Source organism: Toxorhynchites rutilus, chromosome 1 (assembly GCF_029784135.1).
Source record: "Toxorhynchites rutilus septentrionalis strain SRP chromosome 1, ASM2978413v1, whole genome shotgun sequence".
NCBI classification, from domain to species: Eukaryota; Metazoa; Arthropoda; class Insecta; order Diptera; family Culicidae; genus Toxorhynchites; species Toxorhynchites rutilus.
In genome coordinates, this window is record NC_073744.1 from 187,237,458 (window position 1) to 187,255,076 (window position 17,619).

Genomic DNA, 17,619 nt, shown 5'->3' on the forward strand with positions numbered 1-17,619 from the left:
ACCAAAGCGTCATATCGTTAGTTGAATGTCTGCCATTTTACAATATGGATCGTTTTAGCATCGCACAACGTGTTAATTTTGTTAAATTATACTGAACCGAAAAACCGGCAAATGTTTTTCGAGCATTACGGACGGATTTTGGTCGTCATGGACGGCCTACAGAGCACACAATCGCTAACGTAGTGCGTAAATTCGAACAAACTGGATCCGTAGCGGATATTGTGAAACCTGTGGATCATCGTAATGTGCGTTCGGGCGAAAATATTACTGCTGTTGCTGCCAGTGTGGAGGATGACCCGAATGTTTCGATTCCACGGCGTGCTCAGCAATTGGGCTTGTCAAACACATCATTGTGGCGAATTTTGCATTTGGACTTGCACCTACATCCATATAAAGTCCAACTGGTACAAAAATTAGAGCGTGGTGACCATGGAATGCGTCGGGCATACGTCGATTGGGTGAACGAACAACAGCAGCAAAATGCTGAATTTTCGCATCAAATTTTCTTCAGCGATGAGGCACATTTCGAGCTCGGTGGCTATGTGAACACCCAAAATTTCCGTATATGGACTCAGAAAATCCACACGTGATTGTTGAGAGGCCATTGCATCCGCCAAAAGTCACTGTTTGGTGCGCATTATGGTCTGGTGGAGTCATCGGGCCGTATTTCTTTGAAAATGAGGACGGCGAGACGCTAACTGTGAATGGTGAGCGCTATGGTCGCATGTTAACCGATTTTTTTTTGCCACAAATTGAAGATATGGATACGGATGACATGTGGTTTCAGCAGGGCGGCGCCACGTGCCACACAACACGACCGAACATGGCCATATTGCGAACGAAATTTGAGGGACGCATAATTTCGCGTTTTGGTGAAGCCGATTGGCCGTCCAGATCATGCGATTTGAATCCGCTAGACTTTTTTTTGTGGGGTTATGCGAAAGACCGTGTCTATGCCAACTCTCCGCAAACTCTTTAACATTTGAAAGACAACATTCGTGAAGTTATGACCTAGATACCGCCCCATATGTGCCGAAAAGTCATCGAAAATTACCTGTTCCGGATCAAGGCGTGCGAGGAAGACCTAGGTGGACATTTGAACGATGTTGTATTTCACACTTAATGGCATAAACCAAACTTTAATTTGAAATAAATGTTTCATCGAAATTCGAATTCTAAGTGTGTTTTATTTCAATTTACTTTCGGAATTTAAAGTTGGAAAACCCTGTACAATTCAATACAATAGTTCGATGCATTCTAGAGTGATAACCACAATAATAAAAAAGTAAACTGATTTTTGTATGCTTGGGGAGAGCTTGTGTAAATTTAGAAGGGTTTTTGGGCTTATTTGTGGTTGAGGACATTCCGATCGAACATTCAGTTTTCACGAATTCGTGCATTGTTTCCGAATTAATAGTGGTGTCACGCGAAGAAGGTAGCATTATATGGTATGATGATGTCTTGCGTAGTCTGGCGATTGGAAACTGGCCCTAATCACAATGATGATGTTGGATTAAAGAGGCTTTAAACTTTGCAGTTCATTCGCCTCTATCATAATCACAAGAATCATGAATACTGATAAAAACAATGATATTTTGTTCGAAAATCTGGAGACTTCCTAGCCGAAAGTTTAGTTGGAAGATGATTAAATATGCTGGCAAGACTATAATGCAAGAACACCACGCATGAAACTGTCATGTTCTTTATTTCGGTCGGTACTAATTGTAACTTCCAAGTCGTTTGTTGCAAAAAGTGTTTAAAATCATTGGAGCGTCTACAAAATATCAGCTTTTTCAGACCAATTCAATTACGCTTTCGGAACAAGTCCAGAAGCCATCGATAATGTCTCAAGTTCAACTCCGTTTTTCTTGCGCAAATCTGACAAGACGCTTCCCAACAATCATTCTTCTCGTCCATCGCGGTTTCTTCGATCCGATCCGTCGCGGTTGATTTCGTTTGCCAACCCGGTGAAAAGAAGATAAGTCACGAACCGGCAAAAGTCGCTTCCACCTGTTATTGCCACCCGCAATATAATTGTCTGCAATTTCCGTTTCGTTCATTTCCTCTCGGGTACTGCCCTGAAGTAGGAGATAGAAAAAAACTCACCAGTGTGATCTGTGGGAGAGTCAGACTCAGAGGAAACCAAATGGGAGACAAAGCGAGACGCTTGGGTAATTTCTTGTGGCGGAAAAGATAACTCAGCACAGTTCACTTATTTCACTCTTTTTTTTTGTTTGTTTGTTTGTTGTCGTTGTTCTTTGCTTCGCGTTGCAATCCCGGCACAGTTGGTTGATAGTTATACCCAACAACTCGATTCTCTCACCCTCGATACTCGAATTGCTTGTTGTCTACTTTCGTCTATTTTTATCTTTGGAGGTTGTTATCCGTGGAGAAAAATTCGGCTTAATTTCAACCTCAGCTGGGATTGTATTATGTCAAGTGGTTCATCGTGTAAAAAGAGGGAAATAATCATCAACACGTACCACTGTCCCAAATGTTGACTCGAATATATTTACTGTTTTGAGAAACGAGTCACGTCTCCGAAATGCGTCTTTCGTTTCGGAACTTTGGGCACGAGAACAAATATTTGTACATTCTGTGGTTGCGCAATTCCCTGTATTTATTTGAATTGCGTTGCATCACAGAAAAGTCAACAAACGCTTCTTCTGTGACAACTGATGACGAAACATCCTCGTTTTATTCTTGATGAGGATCATTATATTCCTTCGATGATGACACAATTGTTATGTTTTCCCATGATCTTCCGATCATAGGTCCCCACAAGAACCCTCAATCGGTCTCGCCGCTTTCCGATGCTATAACAATTAGCGCAGCTAATTACTTCGATCGTACGACTCACTCAACCTCAGAAGTCGGAACAGGGAACAGAGTGATTATCACCCGACAATATGAACCGTGGCGGGGTCGTTTCTTGGAAAGTCATCATCTTCCATATGCAGCATCAGCAGCAGCAGCAGCTGCAACTATGGTAGCATAGTGATCCAAACGAAGTTATGATCATCATAGGGAATCTGAGCGCGATGCAGCGGCGGCTCCCGGCGCGGCTTCGAGACGCTTGAGATTCCAGAAAACGAGTCATAGTCGGTTGTGACCAATTCGGTCGGTTTATAATGGCTGGGGCAAGAGGATTAGACGTAATTAAGGCAGACTGCGGGATTGTTGATTAACTGGTACCAACTGATGAATGATGATCGGATGAATCAACACCGGGATCGGTTTTTCGTAATATAACACGCCACAATTCCCAAGTTTGCATTGTTTTTCTAACCCCGGCCTAAATTTTATTTGTTCAGCTTAATTTTTCGATTGTAAAATTCTGTTTATTTTAACTGCTTTCTGGGATGTACAACATCACATGATATCGTGTTTTCAAGTTCACGAGCCGCAATATACTCTCTTTTGGTTGTTTATATTTTTAAACAAAGAATTTGTAGGAATTCACCTTCACCATTATGCGACAATTATTGATTTTTGGAATAAAAACATATATTATATTTTAACATTTTTAACAAAGAACTATGTATATTAGAGCCTGAATATGTGCTGAAGTAAGATTGGGGTTCTTGGCCTTTTTAGTGTACTTGAAGTAACCAGATCACCGCAATGTATGTACAATGCGCTTATTGCTAATCGAGAATGGTCGACCAATCCTGATTCCTGTCACGATTACTTATTTTGATATTGCTTTTAGTTTTCTCCTTAACGTCATATTTCTCACCTTTCTTCAGCACATTTCGAATCGATGTTTCGGATCTGTTTACTCTCCTTCTTATTTCTCGGTTACTCATACCACTTTTCTTCAGTTCACGAACAACTCTTTGTTCTTATTCACTCGAATATCAACAAACTGCCAGCACCAACAAATGTTTTGAGTCCTAACATAACTAGAGACGTCGGTTAATCGTTCCATTAATTCAAATAATCGAATATCTGAAATTATAATCGAGTAATTTCGTATCGAATAATTCAGAATCAAAATATGAATACATCGAATAATTGCCACTGTAATCGCGATCAATGAAAAAAAGAATCTTTCTCAAGGTTAATGCATTTTTAGGTTAAGAATTAGGCTTTATAATTTTTCTGTTCAACATTTATTTATCTAACCATCTAACATCGACAACCCGATAGACAACGCGACCAGAATGATATAGTGATACGTGATTTTTACAAGAAATAAATATTCGCTTGATCAATCGAATGTTGAATGATAATTATTCGAATCGAATATTGAAAAATGCCCCAACGAATAATTGATAATCGAATAGACATCACTAAACATAACAACAAAACTGACATGACAGATTGCCAAGGTTTTCGGCGTCATAGGTGCGCCAGTCGTTTATATTGAATTGTGTGCGTTCGAACAAATTTCCCTCCTCAAAATGAAATTTTGCCTCCTATTTAAAGTATACGCAGTTTTCAAATTAAATGATTGTAGATCATTTAAAAGAAACTTGTTGCAAAGGCAGATTTATGATCGCTCTTTTGAGGACTTCGAACAAAAATCGGTTTGCGTTAAAACGAATTTTCCTCACTGTATACAGTTTTACTAGTAGAGTCAAATGTGTATTAAATTTTTTACATTACATTTCTTGAATGATTAAGATTTTACAAGGTATTGAAATTAAAAATAATCATATCTCAATTTTGGTGAGTCCGGCACGGCACCACTATACGTCAAAAATATTTTCATTTTTATTAGAGTATCTTTTAACTCTAATGAAAATATTTTTTTAAATATTAGAGGGGCATGTTTTGAGATAAAACATTCTTTAATATTAAGTGATATTTCAATGTAATATTTTTAACTGTGTATTCAAAACGTCATTTTTCTGAAATAGTTAGTTGATTTCTATGTCATGCATCATATTTGAATAAAACACCTAGACTTTGAGTTACATTATTTTGAAGTAGGTTATTGATTTTGTTGCAATGCAATGAAAGTTGGTCATATGATAATGAAAATTGCGATTTTGAGCAGCTGCAATATCGGAGAAGGTCAAGTCAGCGATTGGCTGATTTTACGTGGAATTTCTCTAAAGACGGTACCTTTCACCAATGATAGTTTCATGCGATAGGTGCTTTCAATTGTTTGTTCTGAAATTTGTTTTTTCGATTGCTCACCATGTTCTTTATCAGCGAATTAAAATCAATGCTTTTGAATCGTTTAAATCACTGTCAAACAGGTTTCCGATAGAGCATATTCTTTATTAGCTTCGACAGCTCAACGATGACTATCAGCGGCATTATTCTTTAGAAAACAGTATCTCGATAAAACTTCCCAAAAATAGCATTTTCCCAGTACAAAATTAGACATTTCCTATGATTTTTTCGCATTAGTAGTTTTCACTTCATTCAAAAGAAAAACTGCTTTCTGAAGCTAGAAGACACACCTTTGAAATGCATGTGATGCTAGCTTCAACTTAATATACAATATTCACGACATATTATAAATTCGTAAAGTCATACATTTACCCCATTAAAAAAATGTAGATGATTAATCCAATGGTGTTGCCCTCGCGAGAACAATATACAAGCTGTTGGTCATATGTCGTAAATTATTCTCTAAGTGTCAATGCATGCACTCTACTGAGTATACATTGTGTAATGCGAACAGTGTGCCTTCTTCTAGTTTGTATTTTAATGGTTTTGATCCTCAAAGTTCATTTGCTTCTGGCCTTGAGAAAGGTTAATTAAGAGATCAAAACCAACCCTCTCATAGAATTTCGGTAGATGTCACACACACAGTAATCTACTCGAAACCAGAGATGCCAACCTTCCATATTTTTCAGGATTTTCTAAACTTTTTGACACGCTCTTAGATATCCTGACAAACGCTCAATTTTTTTCGATTTTTTTCTAAAGTTATCCTGATTTTTGTCTCATATCCGTAATAAATATCCTTAGATCCCTGCCAAAGTTATCCTGTTTGGTAATGAGAACTGTCATAATAGACTACATAAAAAAGCTCTCCGCTCCGCATTTGTATAACTCATACTCTTTGTTTTGTTTATAATTTTTATTCAAAAAAGTGAATACATTCAAGAAAAAATCCAAAAATCCATTATGATGCGCTTCGAAATGATAGAACACGAAGCTCAATGCTGTCAACGCGAATTGAATGAATAAACGTTGCGCGTAGCGTTGCAAGATTTTTTGACGTAGAACTACGTTTTTCATTAAGGGTGCCAATTCAGAAAACAGGTCACGTTTTTATGAAATAAAGTTAACGTTGATAACTATTCTTGCCGCGAACGGATTTAGGCGATTTACATACCAAACGAATCGGAAATTCCCTAAGATTTGTTTGATATGCTATACATTACAATCCCATGGTGTGTAAATGGTTGAAATTCATGAAAACTAGAAGCGTGTCCATTCTCTCATACATTTGTTCTGTCCATTTGTGTGCTTTCCCGAACAGAGCTGTCAATAATGAGCAACTTCTGGACGAGCAACGAAGGGGAAATCGTAAGACTTAAAGTCTCCGTGAACAAAGGAAAAGAAGAAGAACGAAGGGAATATTTGCCTAGAGTATAAACAGTGGGTCTCGCTGAGGAAAACTTTCATTCTTCGTGAGGACACCGACTGAACAACATCGTTGCTGGGCGAGCTGGACGGTGAGGAGTGGAGAAGTAATACGAGGAAAAAGTAAAGGTTTCCATGGGCCTTTTTGAAGGTTAGAGACGAACGAACGAAAGAAGCTGAAAGTCTCACATGTCTTAGTTTCGGATTGAGCTGTGGACGCGACCAAATTACAAATTACATCAAACTGACGCCATTGCATTGAGGTTCTGAGCTACACAATTGTGTGGGGAATCATCAAGCCAGACTATCGTCAGCTCACCAAGAAAATAAATGTTCTGGAATTTTGTCAGTGATTTGGTTTCGCGTGACGGTTGGAAAGTCACTCCACAAAGGATGACAGCTAAGCTAATCTAGACTGGCAATATCAACAGAAAGGGCTTCTGTTGAGAAGAGCACAAAACGGAGATAAGTTGCTTCAAGTCATCAATATATGGATATTTGTGTTGCGGGTGAACATGTCGATCCGAACGTGGCGACAAGGAGGGTAGATAGATGAAGGCAAATATTTGCGTTAGGGTATTAGTAAGGAATCTCTGCTGAGGCAAATATTCAGCCTTTTTCCAAGCAGTTGGCATTGTTTGTTTTCCGTCATCATAAAGGCTTCCTTCAACTAGGATTGCATTTGCGCTAATCTTGCTCATAATGAAGCAGTGCTACTCTTTTTGAGGTTGTTGAGATTAACAGAAACAGTTTATTTTGTTTATTTAGTCACCAAGAAAGTAAATGTCGTTCTGGAATTTTGTATGTGATTTGGTTCGCTTGTCAGAAGCAAAACTTTCTCCACTAAAGATGATAACAGAGCTTATCTCGAGCATCTATTGTTCTGCGAGGACAAGAATGAATCATCAAACAATAATCGTCAAATGATTCTACAAGAAAAAAAAATCAGGGCGACCAAACTGGTAGAATGGTTATTTTTAATATTTCGTATTATTATAAAATAATTTTCGCAGTTATAAACAAGAGACTTGAATGAAACTACAGCGTAGTTCTAAGTCAACAATGCGGTCGTGTCTTGGACACAACCTCCTATAATTTTTTTCTTTCACCCTACAATCTTTAAGGACGACAGATTTACAGGGATTTTCCAGATCCTATATATTTAGATAGTACTCGAAAAAATAGCAACACTTATTTTTGCACATATAACTTTTTCTTGCATGGGTAAAAATTGATCAAATTCTGGATAAAACTAGTTTAGAGTATAATGTTTTCAAGTGCAAAATTTTGCCACAATCTGTCAAGTGGTTATCGAGATGGGTTCCAAGAAAGAATTGCTTCGACCAATAATTATGGGCGCGATCGTGGAAAATCCAGGCCACTCCCACAGGTGGATCGCGAAACAGTTGGGAATCGACCGTTCGACCGTGTCCCGTGTGGTAAAATCGTTCAAGGAGACCCATACGACCCAGCGGCGAGCTGGCGGCGGAAGAAAAGCGAAGACAACTGACCCCGTGAAGGCGAGGAAGGTGATGGATTACTTCGAGTGCAGACAATGTTTTCAAGGTAACGAAGGCGCCTTACCGAACCGATAAACAGAATATGTTGGCCAAATTCCGCGGCAGAAAGCTGTACCGCGAGTTGTGATGCATCGTAATGGACAACGAGACGTACATTAAAGTGGTCGCCAAGCAGATACTCGGCCTGGAGTTTTGCGTTGGCAAGCCCCACCTGGATGTTCCGAAGGAGTTCCGGAGAAAGAAGGTCGACAAAGTTGCCAAGAAGTTCTTGGTGTGGCAGGCGATCTGTGGGTGCGGCAAATTCAGCAACCCATGCATAACGACCGACACCATTAACGACCAAATATATAAAGAACGCCGCCTGAAAGCGCCTGCTGCTCTTCCTCCGATCCCACGAAGGTGACACTCTGTTTTGGCCGAATCTGGCATCGTGCCATTATGCGAAACCGGTGATAAGTCAACGATGTTGTTTTTGTGCCATTTTTTCACCAAACTCGCAAGAACTTCGCCCAATAGAAAAGATCTGGGTGATCATGAAGGTCAAGCTCCGGAAAACAGGGAAGATCTTCAAAAACGATCAGGATTTGAAGAAAGAGTGGACGAAAGTGTGTGAGAAAGATGGCGCAAGTGTTTCACAGGATTTGATGGGTAGCGTTCAGTCCAAGGTGCAAGTATTTTGCCTAGGAAAAGAGATTGAATGAATCAACTACCCTGTTAGTTTCAAAAATATCCAACCTGATTTTTGGTGATTATTTTTGCCTGTTGCAGTTTTTTTGAGTGTGAAATGGAATGTAAGCAATTCGAAAAGTGAAATATTTATTTGATTTGAGCTGCTTTTTACTATAACATATTATAATAATGGGAAAAAACTGAATAAATATTTCATCGAACCATCTTCTAAGAGGGTTTGTTCACCAATTTACTACATACCGGATAATTATTCTTTTGATCCTCTAATCGTCGAATCAGTCAAGAAGCGGTCTCTGTTCAAACTGAGACGCCAATAGTTGTCCTCAAAACTTGAAGCATTCACACTAGTACATGAATTTTGCAACACACCCGATTTCGTTTTTTGGAAATGCTTGGTCATGTTTGATAGCTGTTTTGTCTCTCGCAAATCTGACAAAAACAAAAAAAAACTCCGCATAATTTCAGGGGAAAAACACCATTTTGCACTATGTATTAAGGTTTTATGTCGAAAATTAACTGGTAAGTCAGTTGATTCCAATGCAGTTGATTCCATGTTACTATGTGACAGTTTATGAATCATATGAGGCCACCAAAAGATGGTTTTGCTTTTTAGAGGAAGAAAGTTTCGGCTACTGTTGATTATTATATTCTGCTCTTTCGCTTAACTCGTGTTAGAGATTGTTAATCATCCTATATACAAATGTTTGAACGTAGCAGTTGGTCTCTATTACATAATGATGCACCTAATCGTCCGTATTCATCTGAATTTGTACCCTGTGACTTATCTCTTTTCCCAAAAAATAAAAGTGTATTAACGCTCGTCTCCAAGGTTAACAACGTTCATAAGAAATTTTTGAAACATTATGGACATTTTGAACGGCTTACCCCGAAGCTACTAAGGATGTTCGAACCTAAGTGGTGCGGACTCAATCCACTTCATTTTCAAGCAAATTCATGCATGTTTTCAAGCGGTTTCTTGCAATAAATTCTTAGACCACCAGAGATGCCAGATTTACAAATATGTTTTTAAATTTACAGACATATCTGTAAAACACTTCTTATTTTTGTTGTAGACTTTTTGGATATAACAATATCTCACAGGTTTTTGAAAAATAAAAGGGCTCTATTCATCACATCAAAGATATTTGACTCACCATATGACATTTTTCCATAGTTTTAATACAGAAAAGTTATTATATTTAGTTTATATCAATACAGATGACGTTAGACCAGCGATACTCAACCTGCGGCCCGGCAGTCTTTCTGGTTGGCCCATCTGATGTGTATGAAGTTTGGAACTCATACACATAAGTACTTTTGCCCTGACATCATTGCAGACGAAAGAGAGGATACGGTTATTCACAATAAATGAAAAATTGCATTCTCTGCAGGTAACGAAAAATCTTGAGCGAAAATTGTTTCTGATAAATATTTTTTGTTCTAGATAAGATTGTTTTGCTGAAATGCAAGGAGATTTATTGAAAAATAGTTAAGCTAGGGTCAGGACTATGTCTTCTAAGTATTAAAACAAAATCGAATAAAAATTTTCATTCTATTCTCAACAATCTACATTCGCTTTCGGGTCTGCTTATGACGAAATATGGGTTACTGTTCGATATTGTTACCACAGACATGGTTCATGGCCAAGTGAGGATCTAAAACTTGTATAGCCTTGCATGGCGGATGGAAAATATACACTGTATTTTCTTATAAATTTCATCAACGACAAGACCGCAAGCCTTGGTGGATGTCCAATATATCAACGAAGAAATACTGATTTTTATAAAAAATAACAACGCGTATGTATGTGTATGTATGTATGTGTAGATCGTTGAAACATTTAAACACACTTACAACACATAAGTTATTAAGTGGTCAAAAAAATCAATTTTTTCCCACTTTTTCCCAAAAATGACAAATGAAAACTTTTGAATCACTGAATCGATTTAGATGATCGACATATAAAATTGAAACTAATGACTTAGCCTTTTATTAAAAAATATTTAACTTGCGAAAAAAATAATAATATTTTAGTAATTATTGATCGTAGTCGTTTTTTATTTTTTTTATGACTTTGGACTAGAGGGCGCTATATTTTTATATTTTTTCTTGAAAGCTGAGGATTTTTTACATAACATATCTCGATATCAGAGATACTATTTTTTTGTTTTTGTAGATATGATGTTTCAAAGTAATGGTTCGAAAAATCATTTTTCCCCCTTTGTCCAAAAATAACTTTCTGCAAAAAATCATAACATTTGAACTACTGAACCGGTTTTGATGATCGATGTATTAAATTGAAGCCAATAAGCAAAATTTGAAAAAATATCACTTGCGGGAAGGATTCTAGTAGCGTAGTTCTAGTTGAGTCACATATGAATATTGATCGAAGACTTAAAACATGTTAAATTTACAAATTTATAACTTAAAAACGATAATTATAACATCTCTGATATCGAGATATGTTAGGTAAATAATCCTCAGCTTTCCATAAAAAAAATATATAGCGCTCCTATCTTTAAACGAGAAAACTATGAAAAAATAACTCAATCAATAATTACAAAAACAAGAATTCAATTTTTTCGCAAAAGTAACATTTTTCCAAGGAAAAATAGCTCGTAAGCTTTCAGCTTTCAAGAAAAAATATAAAAAAATATAGCGCCCCTAGTCCAAGACCATGAAAACATAAAAAAAACGACTACAATTAATATCTGCAAGTTCAATATTTCTCAATTAAAGCTCATTGGCTTCAATTTGATATGTCGATCATCTAAATCGGTTAAGTGGTTCGAAAGTTATAAATTTTTGAAAAAAGTCATTTTGGGAAAAAGTGGAAAAAAATGATTTTTTTGATCACCATAAAATGGAAATGGGCACCCCAATGAAAAAATAAAAAAATACGAGTCTAATGTTTTGCGATAAAGAACAAAATTACCACTTTTGACGAAGATCTGAGACCCACTATCTGGGTTTGGCATGGAATGGCTGTATATATATACAAAATACAATCTTACGTGCATCACGATGTACAAAGTATTAATGAATATGTGAAAATTAACGTTAAAAGACATTTCTATAGATCTGCACACTTTTACAGACTTTTCCACATTTTTAACAGACATTCACATGTTTTACAGACTTTTTTTTTAAAATCATCTGGCATCTCTTCCTTCCACTTTTTATCGAATATTTTCAAATCGCAGGAGTAAACATTTACGTGACTCTGACTTCGTTTGTTTTTATTTCGTTCGGAAAAACGTTATGTCAAAGAGAGGGGACATTAAAAATGCGTAGCTCAGTGAAAGGCTGAGATGCTCTTTCAGAGATGCAATGGTTAATTAAACAATTGACGGAAAAATGTAGTTCGTTCATTTTATTATTTGAATTATTTTTGCCCCTGACAACAATACCTCTTTTATAGTGTTGATTATCATAAGAAAAATAACACTCCTGATCGTTGGATCTCTTTTGACATTTCAATTGGATCTTTTTTGACAGCCGTTTTGATTCAGTCCGCACTACCTAGGTTCGAACTATAAAGCGAACAGTGTTGACAACAAAACATGTGTGTACAAGGAGTGAGAGTTCAACTGAGTGCAAAAAAAGTTGCACATCAGCACCGCGTTGTATTCCAAAGACTGGTCGATATAAAAATACATTGTGTACATAGTGTGATAATTAAGTTTATTGGTGAGAAAAAAAACTTTAAACACTATTTATTTATTTTATTATTTAATAAAATTGTTGTATTCCAACGCGGTGCTGATGTGCAACTTTTTTGCACTCAGTTGAACTCTCACTCCTTGTACACACATGCGTTCGGGCCGAATCAACACGCGCCGAAAGGTAGTTGAAATGTTTTGTTGTCCACACTGTTCGCTTTAAGGTTCGAACATCCTTACTGCACCGTATCCTAACACTGGTTTATATACCTAGTTTTAAACCGCGCTCACATGTTATTTGTCTGCTTTGCGATTCTGTTGAGTTATTTTTCATCACACAATGTATACGGTTGGTATGGAAGCGCGCTGCTATTTTATGCTCAGCTTAGAGCGAGAGAAGACAAAAGTGGCGCTAGAATTTGATGTGTGTGTGTATAAAATGAGGCGAGCATCACACAAGTGAGAAGCGATGTTTAGTTAGTATCGTTGCCGAGTTCATTTTGCGCTCTCGGGTTTATAAGTTTGGTATACTTCGAAACAAGACAGAATACGTGTTTGTTATGAACGCGCGGTGATGAAAATTAAACTCGAGCGCAGTGCAGCGTATGTTTTCTGAAGACTGAAATCGCGGTTCAAAATAAAGCCTCGATTCAAAAAAGAGCCTCGGTTAAAAAAAGAGAGTTCGAAAAAGAGCTATGGTTCAAAAAAGAGGCGAGGTACATAAAAGAACCGTGGTTCATGGAAGAACGGTGACGACGAAGTTGTAGAACATAGTTATTTGTGAAAAATGCAAATCCAAAATGACCGCCGTTACAAAATGGCGATATATATATATATATATATATATATATTTTCAAAAACACTTAATATGTGTGTCAAATGGAAAATCATTATCAGAAAAAAATTAAATGAGAAATAAATTTTTTTTTAAAATATTGAATGGTTCAAATGTAGGAAAATATACTAATGATACAGATAATGTACTAGAAATTAGAAAATTAAATAATTAAAAAAAATAACTCGTTGAGCCCCGGATTATTCACACTGCGCTTTTCATTCAGTTCGCATCAAGAGCTTTTGCACAATATCAGTATCAGTCCCCGCTCCCAAAAATATTTATTGTATTAAGGGGGTAACACACTATGAAAATTTGGAAAAATTAAAAAATATTTCTGGCCTCAAATGTTCTCTGGGATGTCTACTCTACTGTAGCTTTAATCCCAGATTTGCGTAGAAGCGCGGATCCAAAATTTGAAACGCGTTTTTCTCGGAACTAAGTTTTGCAAACTGATAGGAGTTTTATCTCTGGAACGGTCCATCCGATTTTGATGAATTATTTTTTCCCAGATTCTCCACTAAATTTCCTGTTGTTGTACGTAGGATTTTTTTTTGAATATCTTGAAAAATAAAATTTTGGTAAATGTTTTTGTCTCGATTTTTGAGGCAAAAACGCAATTTTTTTACAAAAAATGTCGCCATTTCGTCAAAAATCAATATTTTGAAAAAATTGTCCAAGATAACGTAAAAAAATCACTGGTTGAAATCGGTCCACTAGAAAACTTGTAGAACTTCCACCAGTTTACAAGGTTTTGGCTGCAAGGGTTCAAACAAACCGGTTGCGGCTATTCAGGGGACAGTCCAATTTACACCAATATATTTTTTATTTGTTAAGTAATATATACCGAATAAAAATGTGATATCAGAATAATCATAGTAACTTATTTTCTCGTTGGAAAAAATGGCGAAAATCACATACTTTTTATGATGTCCATAGTTTACTACCCCTTTTAAAGAAAACAGTCGGAATTCGACTATTAATTAGTAACATATCGTAAAACATCCGAAAACAAACCATGGTCTTTTTCATTTCCTTATCCTGGACCTATCAGCTCCAGTGATCAACGCCTTTCTAACGAAAAGCCCAGACAATGTACTAAAAGCTCAAAAATAATTAAGCAAGTAGCATTTAGCTACTTGCTACTTTGAGATAAAGGGGTGGTGATTTGGACCACCCCTTTATCTCAAAAAGTACGGCTCAACTTTGACTTTGACTTTTATAAGGTCATCTCCTTTTATTGTTGAGCTGTATGTACCTAAAGGTGGCCGTACACTGTTTGCCCGGTGGTCAAATATTTGATATTTTTTGACAGATAAGGTTTGATTTGATATTTGTACAAACACTATTTTGTTTGCCACTCTTCAATTTTCAGCAGTAGTAAACAATATCAAACACCGAACATGAAAAAAATCAACTGAAATATTCAAGGTAAACTAACCATATACCGACAGGTTCGAAGAACAGACTGAAAAAATATTTTAGGCATCCAATAATTGAATATTTGCTTGTCGTGTTTTGTGTAGAATATATTTGATCAGTACACGTTGGACAAAATTTATCTGTCAAAAAGAGTCAAATATTTGGCTTCGGTCAAACAGTGTATGAGCACCCTAACGTAAAAAAAAAACTGTGGTAAAATTCGACAGTAGGCAAGAAACAATAGCACGGTAGTTTTTTTTTAAGATTAAGGTTTGGCGTGTATTGTGCAGTAAAGTTATGTTCGCCTACAGAAGAGTAACAATTTGATGCAGCGAAACTGTACGTTTGATAACAATAAATGAAATTAATTGCATTTTAATATTTGCATGTTGTGAGGGGTGATATGGGCACGTTTCTGTGGGGTGAAATTGTCCTACAGGTTTGAGACTTTTCTTTGGTCTAATTAATTCCAGATACCGCTGAATTATAAAAAGAGGATGGGCAGAAAACGTTGGAAGAAGGAGGAGCTTGAAAGAGTAACGCAGGCCATCAAGAACGGATTTTCTTTGACCAAGCATCGAAAGTGTTTGAAAATGCTCGAACAACAGTGAAAAGATCCATACAGATTTCGAGATGGACTCAATTAATTTTTTCTGGTCTGGAATCTGGCCAAGACGCCTGGTATCGATCCCAGAACACTGTTACTGATTGTAACATTATCCCAAAATACTTTACATAAACATAAGCATGTTATTTCGATGAAACAAACACTGGAACAAATCACCCCGCATCAAAGTTTAATGTCCAAAAATCATCTCTATTTTATGATATATTTGGTAAGTTGAAGCTTGATATAATGATTGAGAGAAAACAAGTGTAGTTCAATATACAATGTGAAGTTTTTTATTTAGACCGTATCGGTTTGGAAATATTGCTAATTCCTCCCATTTCCCCTATACCTCCCTGTGTTCGAATTGGCGAATCTGTATAGCCAAAACGATTGAGCACATGATATTCCAATTCAGACGGAGAAACGGAACAGTAAACAGACGGAGAAAGCCTAGCAAAAATCATCCCCAATTTGCAACACAACTGGTTCTAGTCGATAACCGTATCCAAGAATCAGATAACGGTCGATCCTCCGCGGTGAAGTATCAACACGAGAACAGGCAATTAAGCGCGTGTGTGTGTTTGTGGTACAACCGCAGAGCAAACAGCTGGCTGTTGTATCATTGATATATACGCTTAGGCCCCTAACATCCCATCATTATAAACTTACCGCTCGCGCACGAAAACAAAGAATGTTGCAAAAGGGGAGGTAGCAGATCCTCTGGAATAGTTTTTCCTTATTTCTCTCTGCTCAGTGTTCAACTTTAAAACTTCACTGTGCTCCAGGAAAAGAGATAGATAGAGAGGACTGCTCCACCATGCAGAATTTCTTCCGTTTTTCCGACTTCAGATAAGCGCACGCTTCTGTTTCAATACTTTCGCTCTATAGTTGTTCGATTTTTTGTTTCACTCGATCGCAAATGTTTCGAATACTTGCGGAATGTTTTGCTTGCGTTTCAATCTTCACTTCACTTTGTGGTCTGTTGCATATGCAGGACTTTTCGTGCGATAGTGTGCGCTCCGTGCTCGAGATTCTACACAAGACGGGCACGGGTTTCTCCCGTTACAATATTCACCTTTCCCATTAAGACTCCTATAATACACACGATCGAAATGAGGTGAAATCGTCCCTTCTCGCACATTTCCTTCCAACGCGAGAAAAAATAGTGAGTTGTGCCCTCGAAGCGATTCCTCCTCAAGAAACCAGCAACAAGCGATGAACTCTCTTTGTTGACAACAGTTGCACTCAAGTGTCACTCACTGATTCGAAATCACGCACTTTACGCCTCGCGCATAGGCGCATATCTCCGTCCTCTGTATACACACCGTTTCGTGTCTTGTTCCAAGGTTTGCCAATATCTTGGCCACTCACGTCACCACTTTGCGCCCTTTTACACTCCGCATCAACACAACAAACGGACAAGTGCGCTGAACAACGCGACCATAACGGTAACCTAGGGAATCATCGAATCTCCCTCCGTTCACCGCACAAACACACACACGATCAGGTCGGATAGCTCTGGCAGCTCGGACAGAAAACAGGTGTGCCTTCCTACACCGTTTGTACTCGACTGAGAGTAGAGCAATGCAATGCTGCGGGTTCTTCTTTGTGTGACTTCTTGCATCGGCTGGAGCAACTTTTGGAGCCCCTCTCTTTGGATCCAGCCACTTTGCAGAAGCATAAGTCGCTGTTTGTAGTTTGCTGGGCTCATGTTGCTGTTGTGTTGTCGGAGTGATCATCTGTTTGTGGGGTCTCTCCCAGCGTGGAGAGATTGACGATCGAGGTGAAAATGAGAGAGTGGAAGAGAGGGATGTTTTTTTTTATAGGAGCGGCAGAGGAATGTCCTCTTGTATGCAAGTTTCAGATGAACGGAATAAATTTGGAGACGAGTGTTAATAATCTGGAATCACCAATAACAACACACTGAGACCGAGTTTTACATGGTTATATTTTGCGTAATTTTATTGAGATGTGTTATTTTCAACGTAGGACTAGCTGTTAAAAAAGACAAAAGCACTGCTTAATTTAGGCGGCAGTATCGACATTGAGTTTGACTGTGATGCAGAAAGTGATATCATTCAATGAACTTTCCATGCAAAACACAGTCGCTATTCGCTACTATTTTCTATTTTCACTATTTTCACTGTGAACGAATTGTCATGATTTGCATACCAATCGAATCGGAAATTGTCTAAGATTTGTTTGATATGCTATACATTACAATTCGCTAATCTCTAAACGGTTTAAATTCAAGAAAACTGAAAGAACTTCCTTTTTCCCGTACATTTGTCTTGCCGATTTGTGTGCTAACCCTACCCGTATTTCGAA

At 37.5% G+C, this 17,619-nt stretch overlaps 1 protein-coding gene across 2 annotated transcripts in view; it reads right to left on the reverse strand.

Annotated features, from left to right (window-relative positions):
* Positions 1-16,975, reverse strand: part of LOC129770110 (uncharacterized) — a 161,800-nt gene extending 144,825 nt beyond the window's left edge. For both annotated transcript variants that reach the window (XM_055772757.1, XM_055772749.1), the window contains exon 1: positions 15,961-16,975. The gene's annotated coding sequence lies outside the window, so the exon portion shown is untranslated. The remainder of the gene's footprint in view (positions 1-15,960) is intronic.
* Positions 16,976-17,619: the final 644 nt, after the last annotated feature.